This window comes from Rutidosis leptorrhynchoides, chromosome 5 (genome assembly GCF_046630445.1).
Source record: "Rutidosis leptorrhynchoides isolate AG116_Rl617_1_P2 chromosome 5, CSIRO_AGI_Rlap_v1, whole genome shotgun sequence".
Lineage (NCBI taxonomy): Eukaryota > Viridiplantae > Streptophyta > Magnoliopsida > Asterales > Asteraceae > Rutidosis > Rutidosis leptorrhynchoides.
The window spans coordinates 209,420,311-209,434,634 of NC_092337.1; positions in this window are offsets into that span (position 1 = coordinate 209,420,311).

Consider the following 14,324-nt stretch of genomic DNA (forward strand, 5'->3'; position numbering starts at 1 on the left):
CAATGATTAAAAATAGCGTAGCGTTACACGGACAGAATTTCGACTTACACCCTTACAACATTCGCTAACATACCCTTATTATTAGAATTATAATTAAAATTAAAATTAAAATTATAAATATAAATATATACGATATAGATAGAGAGATGGATATATTTGGTGGTTTTTTCGATCAGAATTCGTTTGCTTTTATAGGAAGTTTCTGAAATTGGAGCTCCGCGACTCGCGGCATATTTTGCCTTCAAACTCCGCGAGTCGCGGAGATTGAAATTACAGCTCACACCTTTTGGAGTCTTTCTTGCCGACGGATTTTATATATAAATATAAAATATAAATAATTAATATAATTATTTATATATTATATTATATTCTTGTGCATAGTAGACTTGTAATTTTTAGTCCGTTGCGTCGAGCGTTGAGAGTTGACTCTGGTCCCGGTTCCGGATTTTCGAACGTCCTTGCGTACAATTTTATATTTTGTACTTTGCGTTTTGAATCTTGTACTCTTGTAATTTCGAGACGTTTCTTATCAATAATTGGAACCTTTTTGATTGTCTTTTGTACTTTTGAGCTTTTTGGTCGTTTGCGTCTTCAATTCGTCGAATCTGTCTTTTGTCTTCACCTTTTATTATTTAAACGATTATCACTTGTAAATAGAACAATTGCAACTAAAAGCTTGTCTTTCTTGAGGAATAATGCTATGAAATATATGTTTGTTTTTAGCATTATCATTCCTCTTCGCTCATATTCATGATGTGTCGAGTAGTCGATGCCGTTTCCTTCAAAATAGCCAATTGAATCGAGTTAATCATACAGAATATTAAGAGTAGTCAATAGTATTTCGTAGCATAATATGAACTCATTTATAAAAGCTTTTTCTTCATATTAGCGTTTTATAAGTTTAAATTCGGGTACTACCTACCCGTTAAGTTCATACTTAGTAGCTAATATACAATTCAACTACTACAATTCCATATGAAAAACTGATTATAATAATATATCACATACAAATATTCTTCAAACTTACAACTTCGCTATATTACATATAACATGAAATATAGTACACTTTGATACAGGACAGTTTTGAAGATAAACCTAGTTAATACGCAAGTTGTTCAACAAAGGAAGTAAAGAAACGTAATTCATAAGTTCAGAAACAAGTCATGCATTCTGGTTTTACTAAGACGACTTCCCATCCTTGGTCTTGTGGAAAATAACCGTTATGACCATTGGCTAGGCAGCATGTTGTAATGTCGTCAAAAGGACGAGGGTTTCGTAATGTCCAACAGCCCCGTAATAATCTAAAAACCTTGTTTCTCACCCCAACTACTGAATCCGTCTCTTGTGGGAAGGTCTTATTTAAAGCTGCAGTCCGATGTTCTTTTTCTCACTTTGGTAAGAAGCGAACATCACTAACCCGTAAGCATAACATGCTTCTTTATGTTTCATGTTAGAAGCTCTTTCTAATTCATGAAATCCTATGTTGGGATATGTTTAGTCAAAATAGGTTCTTAACCCGTAGCGTAAAATTTCATTTGGGTTCCCCGCATTTAATGCTTTAAAGAAAATACGGCGTAACTTACGGTCTCCCCAATGTGATATACCCAACCTATCAAAGGAAAGCCTTTTATAAACTAAGGCATTTCTGGAAAGTCTTTCAAATGTTTGACAAGTTAATTTCACCATAACTAAATGTGCTGATGAATTCTGACCGACTCTAGACAAGATTTCCTCAATCATATCCTCTGGTAGGTCTTCTAAAATATTCGGTTGTCTACCCTTAACGTCCATTTTATTTTTATACTGTAAAATAGACAAGGATTAGATTCGTAAAAGATAATTAACAAATAATACAAGCATTTTTTTACATAGAACATAAAAGTATAAGCACACAACAATACATATAATATACAACATGATTACAACCCTCTAATATGAATCGCTGGTTTCTTCTTCTTTGGACTTGGTTCGTTTTCCTAATTTTCTAGGAATATATGGTGTTCCTCTAATACGAGTCATCATTTTCCACAATGGTTTAGAGAAACCTGGTGGTTTAGAGGTTCCCGGGTCATTGTTACATTTTAGGAAATACGGATGTTGTTGATACATATAAAGTTCATCGGGGTTGAAATCGGGTTTCTCTATTTTTATACCTTTTCCCTTATTATTTCTTTCGCTTTATTAAATTGGGTCGAGGTAATTTCTATAACATCATCGGAATCCTCATCGGGATCCGATTCATCGGAAAATTGGTAATCTTCCCAATATTTTGCTTCTTCGGCGGAAACACCATTGACCATTATTAACTTTGGTCCGTTGGTTGAGGATTTTCTTTTATTTAATCGATTTACTATAGGTATCAATATTTCTTCCTCCAGAACCTCTTCTTCTGGTTCCTCCTCTTCCGATTCGTCCTCTTCCGGTTCCTCTTCTTCCGGTTCCTCCTCTTCCGGTTCCTCATCTTCCGGTTCCTCTTCGGGAATTTGTGAATCTTCTCAAAATATATTCGACTCTTCATTATTATTAGGTGAATCAATGGGATTTGTACTAGAGGTAGACATCTATCACACAATATCAAACACGTTAAGAGATTAATATATCACATAATATTTACATGTTAATAATATAAAGTTTCCAACAAAAAATGTTAAGCAATCGTTTTTGAAGAAAAACACGGTCGAAGTCCAGACTCACTAATGCATCCTAACAAACTCGGTAAGACACAATAATGAAATTTTCTGGTTCTCTAAGACCAACGCTCGGATACCAACTGAAATGTCCCATTCATATTGATTATAAACGTTCCATATTAATTGATTTCGTCGCGAGGTATTGACCTCTATATGAGACGTTTTTCAAAGACTGCATTCATTTTTAAAACAACCATAACCTTTATTTTATCCATAAAAGTTTAAAAAGCATTACGTAGATTATCAAATAATAATAATCTAAAATATACCGTTTACACACGACCATTACATAATGGTTTACAATAGGAATATATTACATCAAAAATAAGTTACTTGAATGCAGTTTTTACATAATATCATACAAGCATGGACTCCAAATCTTGTCCTTATTTTAGTATGCAACAGCGGAAGCTCTTAATAATCACCTGAGAATAAACATGCTTAAAACGTCAACAAAAATGTTGGTGAGTTATAGGTTTAACCTATATATTATCAAATCATAATAATAGACCACAAGATTTCATATTTCAATATACATCCCATATATAGAGATAAAAATCATTCATATGGTGAACACCTGGTAACCGACATTAACAAGATGCATATAAAAATATCCCCTATCATTCCGGGAAATCCTTCGGACATGATAAAAACGAATTCGAAGTACTAAAGCATTCGGTACTTTGGATGGGGTTCGTTAGGCCCAATAGATCTATCTTTAGGATTCGCGTCAATTAGTATATCGGTTTACTAATTCTTAGGCTACCAAGCAAAAGGGGCATATTCGGCTTCGATCATTCACCCATATAATGTAGTTTCATTTACTTGTGTCTATTTCGTAAAACATTTATAAAACTGCATGTATTCTCATCCCAAAATATTATTTTTTAAAAGTGGGACTATAACTTACTTTCACAGATTTTTACTTCGTCGGGAAGTAAGACTTGGCCACTGGTCGATTCATGAACCTATAACAAATATGTACATATATATCAAAGTATGTTCAAAATATATTTACAACATTTTTAATACATTTTACTGTTTTAAGTTTATTAAGTCAGCTGTCCTTGTTAGTAACCTACAACTAGTTGTCCATAATTAGATGTACAGAAATAAATCGATATATATTATCTTGAATCAATCCACGACCCAGTGTATACATGTCTCAGGCTAGATCACAACTCAAACTATATAGTTTTTTGGAATCAACCTCAACCCTGTATAGCTAACTCCAACATTACTGCATATAGAGTGTCTATGGTTGTTCCAAATAATATATATATATATATATATATATATATATATATATATATATATATATATATATATATATATATATATATATGGGTCGATATGATATGTCAAAATATTTGCATACGTGTCAATGGTATTCCAAGATTACATAATATATTAGAATACATGTATAATACAATATAAGTTAGCTAGGATATGATTAATATAGATTTGTTACCAACTTTCACGTAGCTACAACAAGCAAAAATAACCAATCTTGTTTTACCCATAACTTCTTCATTTTAAATCCGTTTTGAGTGATTCCAATTGCTATGGTTTCATATTGAACTTAAGTTTCTGAATCTATACAGAAAAAGTATAAGTTTATAGTCGGAATTACAGGTTACAAGTTATTTTTGTAAAGGTAGTCATTTAAGTCGAAAGAACGACGTCTAGATGACCATTTTGGAAAACATACTTCCACTTTGAGTTTAATCATGATTTTTGGATATAGTTTCATGTTCATAAGAAAAATCATTTTCCCAGAAGAACAACTTTTAAATCAAAGTTTATCATAGTTTTTAATTATCAAACCCAAAACAGCCCTCGGTGTTACTACGACGGCGTATGTCCGGTTTTACGGTATTTTTCGTGTTTTCCGGTTTTAAATCATTAAGTTAGAATATCATATAGATATAGAACATGTGTTTAGTTGATTTTAAAAGTCAATTTAGAAGGATTAACTTTTGTTTGCGAACAAGTTTAGAATTAACTAAACTAGGTTCTAGTCATTTAAAGTTTAAACCTTCGAATAAGATAGCTTTATATGTATGAAACGAATGATGTTATGAACATCATTACTACCTCAAGTTTTATGGATAAACCTACTGGAAAAGAGACAAATGGATCTAGCTTCAAAGGATCCTTGGATGGCTTGAAAGTTCTTGAAGCAGAATCATGACACGAAAACAAGTTCAAGTAAGATTTCCACTCGAAATAAGATTGTTATAGTTATAGAAATTGAATCAAAGTTTGAATATGAGTATTACCTTGTATTAGAAATATATATTACTGTAAATAAGAAAGATTTCTTGAAGTTGGATGATCACTTTACAAGATTGAAAGTAAGCTAGCAAACTTGGAAGTATTCTTGATTTTATGAAACTAGAACTTATAGAATTTATGAAGAACACTTAAAACTTGAAGATAGAACTTGAGAGAGATCACTTAGATGAAGAAAATTGAAGAATTAAAGTGTTTTTAGGTGTTTTTGGTCGTTGGTATATGGATTAGATATAAAGGATGTGTAATTTTGTTTTCATGTAAATAAGTCATGAATGATTACTCATATTTTTGTAATTTTATGAGATATTTCATGCTAGTTGCCAAATGATGGTTCCCACATGTGTTAGGTGACTCACATGGGCTGCTAAGAGCTGATAATTGGAGTGTATATACCAATAGTACATACATCTAAAAGCTGTGTATTGTACGAGTACGAATACGGGTGCATACGAGTATAATTGTTGATGAAACTGAACGAGGATGTAATTGTAAGCATTTTTGTTAAGCAGAAGTATTTTGAAAAGTGTCTTGAAGTCTTTCAAAAGTGTATGAATACATATTAAAACACTACATGTATATACATTTTAACTGAGTCGTTAAGTCATCGTTAGTCGTTACATGTAAATGTTGATTTGAAACATTTAAGTTAACGATCATGTTAAATGTTGTTAACCCAATGTTTATTATATCTAAAGAGATGTTAAATTGTTACATTATCATGATATTATGATATATAATATATCTTAGTGTGATATATATACAGTTAAATGTCGTTACAACGATAATCGTTACATATATGTCTCGTTTCGAAATCATTAAGTTAGTAGTCTTATTTTTACATATGTAGTTCATTGTTAATACACTTAATGATATATTTACTTATCATTTAACATAATTAACCAAGTGTATCAATATCTTAATATGATTCATATGTACTTAGTAAGACGTTGATATAACGAAAATTGTTATATATTTCGTTTTTGAGTTTCTTAAATTCAATAGTCTCATTTTTATGTATGTAACTCATTGTTAAAATACCTAATGAGATACTTACTTATCATCATATCATGTTAACTATAAATATAATCATATATATGTCATCATATAGTTTTTACAAATTTTAACGTTCGTGAATCACCGGTCAACTTGGGTGGTCAATTGTCTATATGAAACCTATTTAAATTAATCAAGTCTTAACAAGTTTGATTGCTTAACATGTTGGAAACACTTAATAATGTAAATAACAATTTCATTTAATATATATAAACATGGAAAAGTTCAGGTCACTACACGATATCCTCTCTAAAGGAGTTGCCTTAAATGTTTATGATGTTTATGTGCTTGCTCTAACTAGATGTAATTCTAGACAAATTTCGACCTCTGTTTCAACATATAGTAAGGTGCTTTCTGCAAGGATAAGTTCGCATGTATTATAATATACTGAATGATATCTTTCATTAATCACTCATACCATTCTGAGGGCATTTTATTAATTATGGCTTGCTTTGCATATAATCCTGATTAGTGACTCCTCAGCTGGAACCTCGTTTCATCTATTCACATTATACATTTCTTGAAAACCAAAGGTATCAAGTCTATGGTTATGTTCCAGAATTTGAAGTTGGTACCATCTCCAACAAACACAAGTCATGCATCAAACTATGTGGCTGTGATCTTCAAATACTTCTCTTTGATTGTCTGCCCTAATGGCGACATAAACGCTCAAGGTTTCAAATAAACTTAGTAAGGTTCATTGCACATTTCAGGGGTGCAACTTACTAAAATTCTTGTACGACTAAAATATCAAAATCCCTTTTAAGGAAAACTAGTCAGATGACACTCATATTATTCCTTTGAATTACCCCTGCATTGATAATAAAATGCACTTCATAGAAGAACCTGTAGGAGTTATGGATCGTGAGATCAAACACTTGAAACAAGGCAACAATTCCTATTGCCAAAAATCCGTTAGAATTCGCGTAGAGGCCCCGAGTATACCTGGGAACGTGAAGACCAAATGAGACGAAAACATCCCCATATTTTCTCAACTGCTGATGCATCCGAGAAGTCTACCTAAAACTTCGGGACGAAGTTTCCATTTACGGGGGGATACTGTGACAACCCTCACTTTTTCCTTCCTGAAATGACTATTATACCCTTAGGGTTTCGTTAGCTTGTTCTGTATAATATCATCAGGGTTGTTATCCAAATATAATAAATGCTCGTATAATAAATGCTCGTAATTAATTAATCATAAACCTTAACCCTAACATTTATTACTAATATTATAATAAATATATAAGTATGTATTAATATTTATAAATAATATATAAAAGTGTATTTATGCAAAATGTAAAAGCTTTGTGTTGATAAAAGTAAGTAATTATAAAAGTAATAATATAAATAATTATGTTATAAGAAATACCGAATATATATTTATTTAATAAAACCGGTTAATAATAAATAATAAATAAATACATATATACATAAATATGGCCGAAAAAATAATAAATAAAAAATAATAATAATAAAAATGATGATAAAAGTCAACCACCAAAAATAATAAAATAAAATAAAAAGAGAAGGAATTAATTTTATAAAAGGAAAAGAATTGTAATTGTACTCAAATTCTAATTACTTCCTCTTCAAGTATTTTAATCCTATAAATACATGTTAAAGCCTCATAATTTTTTTCATAAAATCTCTGGAGCCTCTTAAAACCTACTAAAATTTGTAAGTTCTCCATCTTTTTCTTTTATATTTTTTTATCGATTTCTTTTTATATATATTTTTTTCCGATCGGCTTCTTTTGTTACATAAATCTTTATAAATTAATTTAATACATAAATAATTAATCAAAAGGTTTTAAAATCATTATTTTGTATAAACATAACTAGGAAAATTATTTTTTTGAAATTATAATCAGTATATGTGTTTTTTATAAATTAAAAACAGTTTATATGTATATATATAATCGGTATATGTACAAAATTAAGAAAAATAGCTATGAAACATATAAATTCGTGGAAACAATTTTTCCAGAACCTAATAATGTTATAAAGATGATCTAAGTCAAAAACTATATTTTTATGATGTATTATATATTTATTATAATTATATTAATCGGCTAGGGTTTATATAAGCTAAAATTAATAAAAAAATAGCAAACGACTTCAAAAAGTGAAACAAAAATTTTAGTAACTTCATTTTAATGTATAAAGAGTTTTGAAATTGAAAACATAATTTATTTGCTGTTCTAAATAATTATTACATATTTAATATTGAAAACAATATACATATATGTAAAATATAGTAATAAATCGTATAAAAATATAAGAACAATAGGTTTTGAATTAAAAAGTATTTAGAACAGTGTTAGATCATGTAAAAATAATTATACTAGTTTTTGGAATTTTATTTATAATTAAAAACGAATTTAATAAGTACTAAATATGGAAACAATATAAAATTCATAATAAATAGAAAAAAGTAAATATAATAATTATAAAACAAATTTTAAGTTTATAAGTATGTAATAAAACTGTGAAAAATATAAAATCATATTTATAAGTATATTTAGTATTTTAATTGATTTTTGTAAAGTATTTATATAAACCGAGAGAAAATAAGAAAATAAATATAAAATAAATATTAACGATTTAAACTAGGTTTTATAAAATTTTTATATCATCATTAGGTTACATAGATACTGGAAAAATTATTAAAACTTATTTATTAAGTATTTATCTATTTTATTTAATTAATATCGTTTATAATGGATAAAGTACAAGAAAATATAAAATAAATAATAATATAAATATAATTTTCGAAATTATATTTTTACAACTTATTTACAGTATATAGAACTTATAAAAATTATAAAATTTATTGTTTAAGTCAAATTAGTATTTTATGCATAATTAACTTTGTTTCCATATAAACCGAGAAGATAAATAAGGAAATAAACACAAATAAATATAAAAACAAGGTAGAATAATTTTATAAAATTTTATACATGTTTTTTCACTAAAGGAAACTTGTAGAAATTATAAAATTTATTATTTGATAATTATTTTAATTAAAAACAAATTTAGGAAGTATATATCTATTTTCGGGATAACTATAATACATATAAATTATAATAATTAAATATTATTGTTTCTAAATATAAAAATATGTAAATAATTACTTAAATAATAATTATATATGTTACTAATATATATAATAAATATCTACTAACACATAACCAATTTAATATAATACATATACTTTATAAATTATATAATATAGATTATACAAATATATACTTTAATAATTCATTTATATTAAATATAATAACATAATAAATCTAAACTTATATATACTTAATATAATATAACTATTAATGTATAACATGTAATACAACAAGTACTTAAATACTTAATATATCATAACTATTAATATATATAATACTAATTCATTAATATATATAATACAAGCAATTAAATAATATTTATATAATATATAATACTTATTATATATAACATGTATTAAATGTATGTATAAGTAATCTATTAAGTGTTGTATTCCTATAGACACACACAACTAGTGAATATTATAATCATAACGATAAACATATGTTTAGTCAATCCTTAATGTACCTAGGATTCGTCATTTGTCAATTGGACATTTCTGATTAAGCCTATATATATCTAGGTTGAAGGCCTAGTATATACTCTCGTTCATTTCATTCGTGGAATTATCTTCATCTTCGATTTAAGGTGAACTTCATAGCCCCTCTTCTACTATTTCTTAACTGTTTATAAACTTTGGGGTGAGACACATGCTTGCTTTAAATGATTTACAATTTATACACAAGTGCCTAAACTATTTGATATGCAATTTCGTGAGTCTTTTGTTAAACATGTATTTATTGTTACATGCAAATCCCCGCCATAATATAGTTAATTGCTGAAATTGAAATTTGCAAGCTTAATTATTGTGAGTAGGCCTATTGAGAGTAACGTCTCTACCCATTGGCATGATCGTCAAGGGGGTACATAATAATGATTGCCGACACCCGTACAGTGTCAGGGGTTAATGTTTAGTTCGATATTATAACTCATGGCATATTGATATTTTGAATTAAATCTTGTGGTCTAAAACTTATTATAATTGTTAAACCTATGATGTTCACTGAACCTTTGTGTTGACACTTTAAGCATGTTTGTCTCAGGTGAAGATTAGCTTGTGTGCTGCCCTATGATGCTTAGTTAGCTGTTGCATTGGAGTCCACATATTAGACTTATCATTTGAATTTCATTATGTAAAACATTATTATGCATCCGCTGCAAATCAAATTTTGTTAAAACGTCTCATTTAGAGTCGTTCTCGCTTATACATACTTGTGTTGTGATATTGTGAAGTCATATTTTCCCGACCCTATTTGGGGGTATGACAACACTGCTTCCCGTATCAATTTGCACTTTCCTGATAACAATTGCTAAATCCGCAATCTTGCAAGAAATGATTATGGGCTCATTAGACAATCCGCAATGTTTCACCGGTGGAAATGTTATTGGTGCAAACTGCCATTTGTCCAGAACCTCTTCAGCCTTTCTTTTCTGCGCAACATTGCTAATTTGAACTATATTGATTACTTTGATTTCTTGTAGATTTTCTTTCTTTCCAAAAACTTTTGCACCTAAGTTCTTAACTGCGGGAGCCTTACGCTCCTGCTTCATAGTTGCGCTAACATTTGGCGTTTTGGGCGTGTTAGACAAACTGGGCACAATCATTGCGTCCACGGTGTTACTTTGTCAATTAACAAATGATCCATCTTGCCTTGCTTTGTCGCTTCTGCAATCAGCTCAACTAGATCGCGACATCTGTTTGTATCATGACCCAAATCATCATGAAAGACACAAAACTTAGATTTATCGGGTCTATTGTTTTCTGACAGCGGTGGTGGATCTAGAAAATTTTTCGCAATTCTTTCTTGCATCAAGATCTCTTTTGGCATTTTAGACAATGCTTGAACTATGCTAAATGAGTCATTACTCCACTTTCTTGATGAGTTGCGATCTCTGTTATTATACCCATGATTACCATTATCGCCATTATTACGCTGTCGATCATAGCGCTGGTAACCACCATTGTTATTTCTTCTTTGGTACCCTGATTTGTAGAGACCCGTCCTAATCCATCCGGACGAAGTCCATATCGATTATAAATGATTCACAACAGTTGATTACATCGCAAGGTATTTGACCTCTATATGATACATTTTACAAACATTGTATTCAATTTTAAAAGACAATCTTTCTTTACAACGAAAATTGACGGCATGCATACCATTTCAGAATATATCCAACTATAATTGACTTAATAATAATCTTGATGAACTCGTTGACTCGAATGCAACGTCTTTTGAAATATGCCATGAATGACTCCAAGTAATGTTTCTAAAATAAGCAAATGCACAGCGGAATATTTCTTTCGTACATGAGAATAAACATGCTTTCAAGTATCAACCAAAAGGTTGGTGAGTTCATTAGTTTAACATAAATAAACATTTCCATCATTTTAATAGACCACAAGATTTTCATTTCTCATAAATATACGTCCCATGCATAGAGACAAAAGTAATCATTCATATGGATTGAACACCTGGTAACCGACATTCACAATATGAATATAAGAATATCCCCATCATTCCGGGATCCTCCTTCGGACATGATATAAATTTTGAAGTACTAAAGCATCCGGTACTTTGGATGGGGCTTGTTGGGCCCGATAGATCTATCTTTAGGATTCGCGTCAATTAGCAGATCGGTTTACTAATTCTTAGGTTACAAGCAAAAGGGGCATATTCGGCTTCGATCATTCACCCATATAATGTAGTTTCAATTACTTGTGTCTATTTCGTAAAACATTTATAAAAATTGCGCATGTATTCTCAGCCCAAAAATATAAAGGGTAAAAAGGCAATTGAAACTCACCTAATGTATTTTGTAGTAAAAATACATATGACAAAATTGAACAATGCAGGGTTGGCCTCGGATTCACGAACCTATATCATTTGTATATATATATTAAAACATATAATCATAACTGAACAGATTTACTTATTATACCTTTAATTTATATATTATGTATGTTCAATTTGTGTATATATTCATAATAGTTAATATTTATATAGTTATATTAATATATCTATATCTATATACATACTTGTTTAATGTTATATTTAAAAATCGGGAATTTGTTATTTGTATATATTTATATAAATAATATTAATAGGTTTGATATATATAGTTATATGAAATGAAATTTTAATATAATTATAGTATATGTAACAAATATACTTTATGTACAAAATATTTATTTGTTTAAAAACGATAGTTTTGATATTAATGATTTACTAATAATAATAATAATAATAATAATAATAATAATAATAATAATAATAATAATAATAATAATAATAATAATAATAATAATAATAATAATAATAATAATAATAATACAACTTTATTAATATTATTAATACTAATAATAATAATAAGAATATTGTTAACAATGATACTTATGTTAATGATAATAATACTAGTAATTATAAAAATGACACTAATACCAATAATAGTGAAAATAATAATTATTTGCATCATTTTCTTAATAGTACTAATACTAATCATCGTTTCTAAGTTTACATAATAATAATGATAATACATATATTAGTTATCCATAATATCATAATAATAATTATAATAACAATACTCTTAATTTTAACTATGATCATAATAATAATAATGATAACTAATGATATTAATGATAATTATAGTACTAATAATACTTATAATACTAGTAATGATACTAATAATAATATTATAACTTTTAAAATGATACAAGTATTAGTTTTTAATGAACAAATAATAAATTTTATAATTTTTATAGAAATTATAATAATATTCATAATCATAATAATAACGATGATATTAATACTAATAATAATACTAATACATAATAATAATTTTCAATCAATAATAATAATAATAATAATAATAATAATAATAATAATAATAATAATAATAATAATAACAATAACAATAACAATAACAATCTATAATAACAATAATAATAATAATGATAATAATAACATAACAATAATAATAATAATAATAATAATAATAATAATAATAATAATAATAATAATAATAATAATAATAATAATAATAATGATAATAATAATAATAATTATAATAATAATAATAATTATAATTATAATAAAAATGGAAATGAGAAGTAAGGATATACCCTAAAAATAAATGTGCACCAAACGAGACTCGAACCCGTGACCTCATGCTAACACTCTAACCCCATTAACCATCCCTCCAGCTTCTGTTTTTCTGATTACTTACACATTTAAATCTTTATAACCCGTAATTTGTATGTTCATCTTCTTCCCCATACAAAACTCGACCATAACCAAAAATCGATCTTAATTACTAGTTATTAGTTTACATTACGTTGTATAATTTGTAACAGGAACCTTGTAAATATATTTGAATCAATAAACAGAAAGAAAACATAATCAAAATATCATTTACAGCGTTTTTTATTAAAAACGTGAACTCATACCTTGATTTTGAGATTGAAAAAGTTTTAGGCAAAGATTATAACATGAAAACGATTGCAAACGAATCCTAGAAACTATCTGAATCAATAGTCGATCCTAAAACATAACATTAAATTCGAATTTTGACATGAACATAATGTTTGACTTTTTAAAACGAAATTTTGACTTCTAAATTCTTACTCGCTATCAAAAATTGAGATATGATAATTTGCAGAAAGTTTTAGTATAAGATTACAAACACAATTGCATTTATACATTTTGAGATTGGATTCAAATTTGGGTTTTTGATGAATGGATGATGGTACAGGGGAAAACCGACGGTTTTTCTGTTTTATTTTCTTTTTAATTCATAGATTGCAGCAGATAGGTGGATGTATATGTTGTAGTATATGGTAGTAGGTCGAATTAATTCATCATTCATTGGAATGGATCGATATACAAAACAAATTAGACGTCTGTTTCATCAGACAACAAGGACGAGTTTATAATATAAAGAAAAAATTGAAAACGAATGCTAACAACTTCTTGGAGGTTTCTGTGATTGAATTTCAATTATAAAACAGAATTAGAGACAGGATTTGAAAGTGTGATCGTGATGTTTACTGATTTGGATCCTAATAACATGTAATACGTATTACCTGTATATATATATATATATATATATATATATATATATATATATATATATATATATATATATCTATAATATTGAATATGTA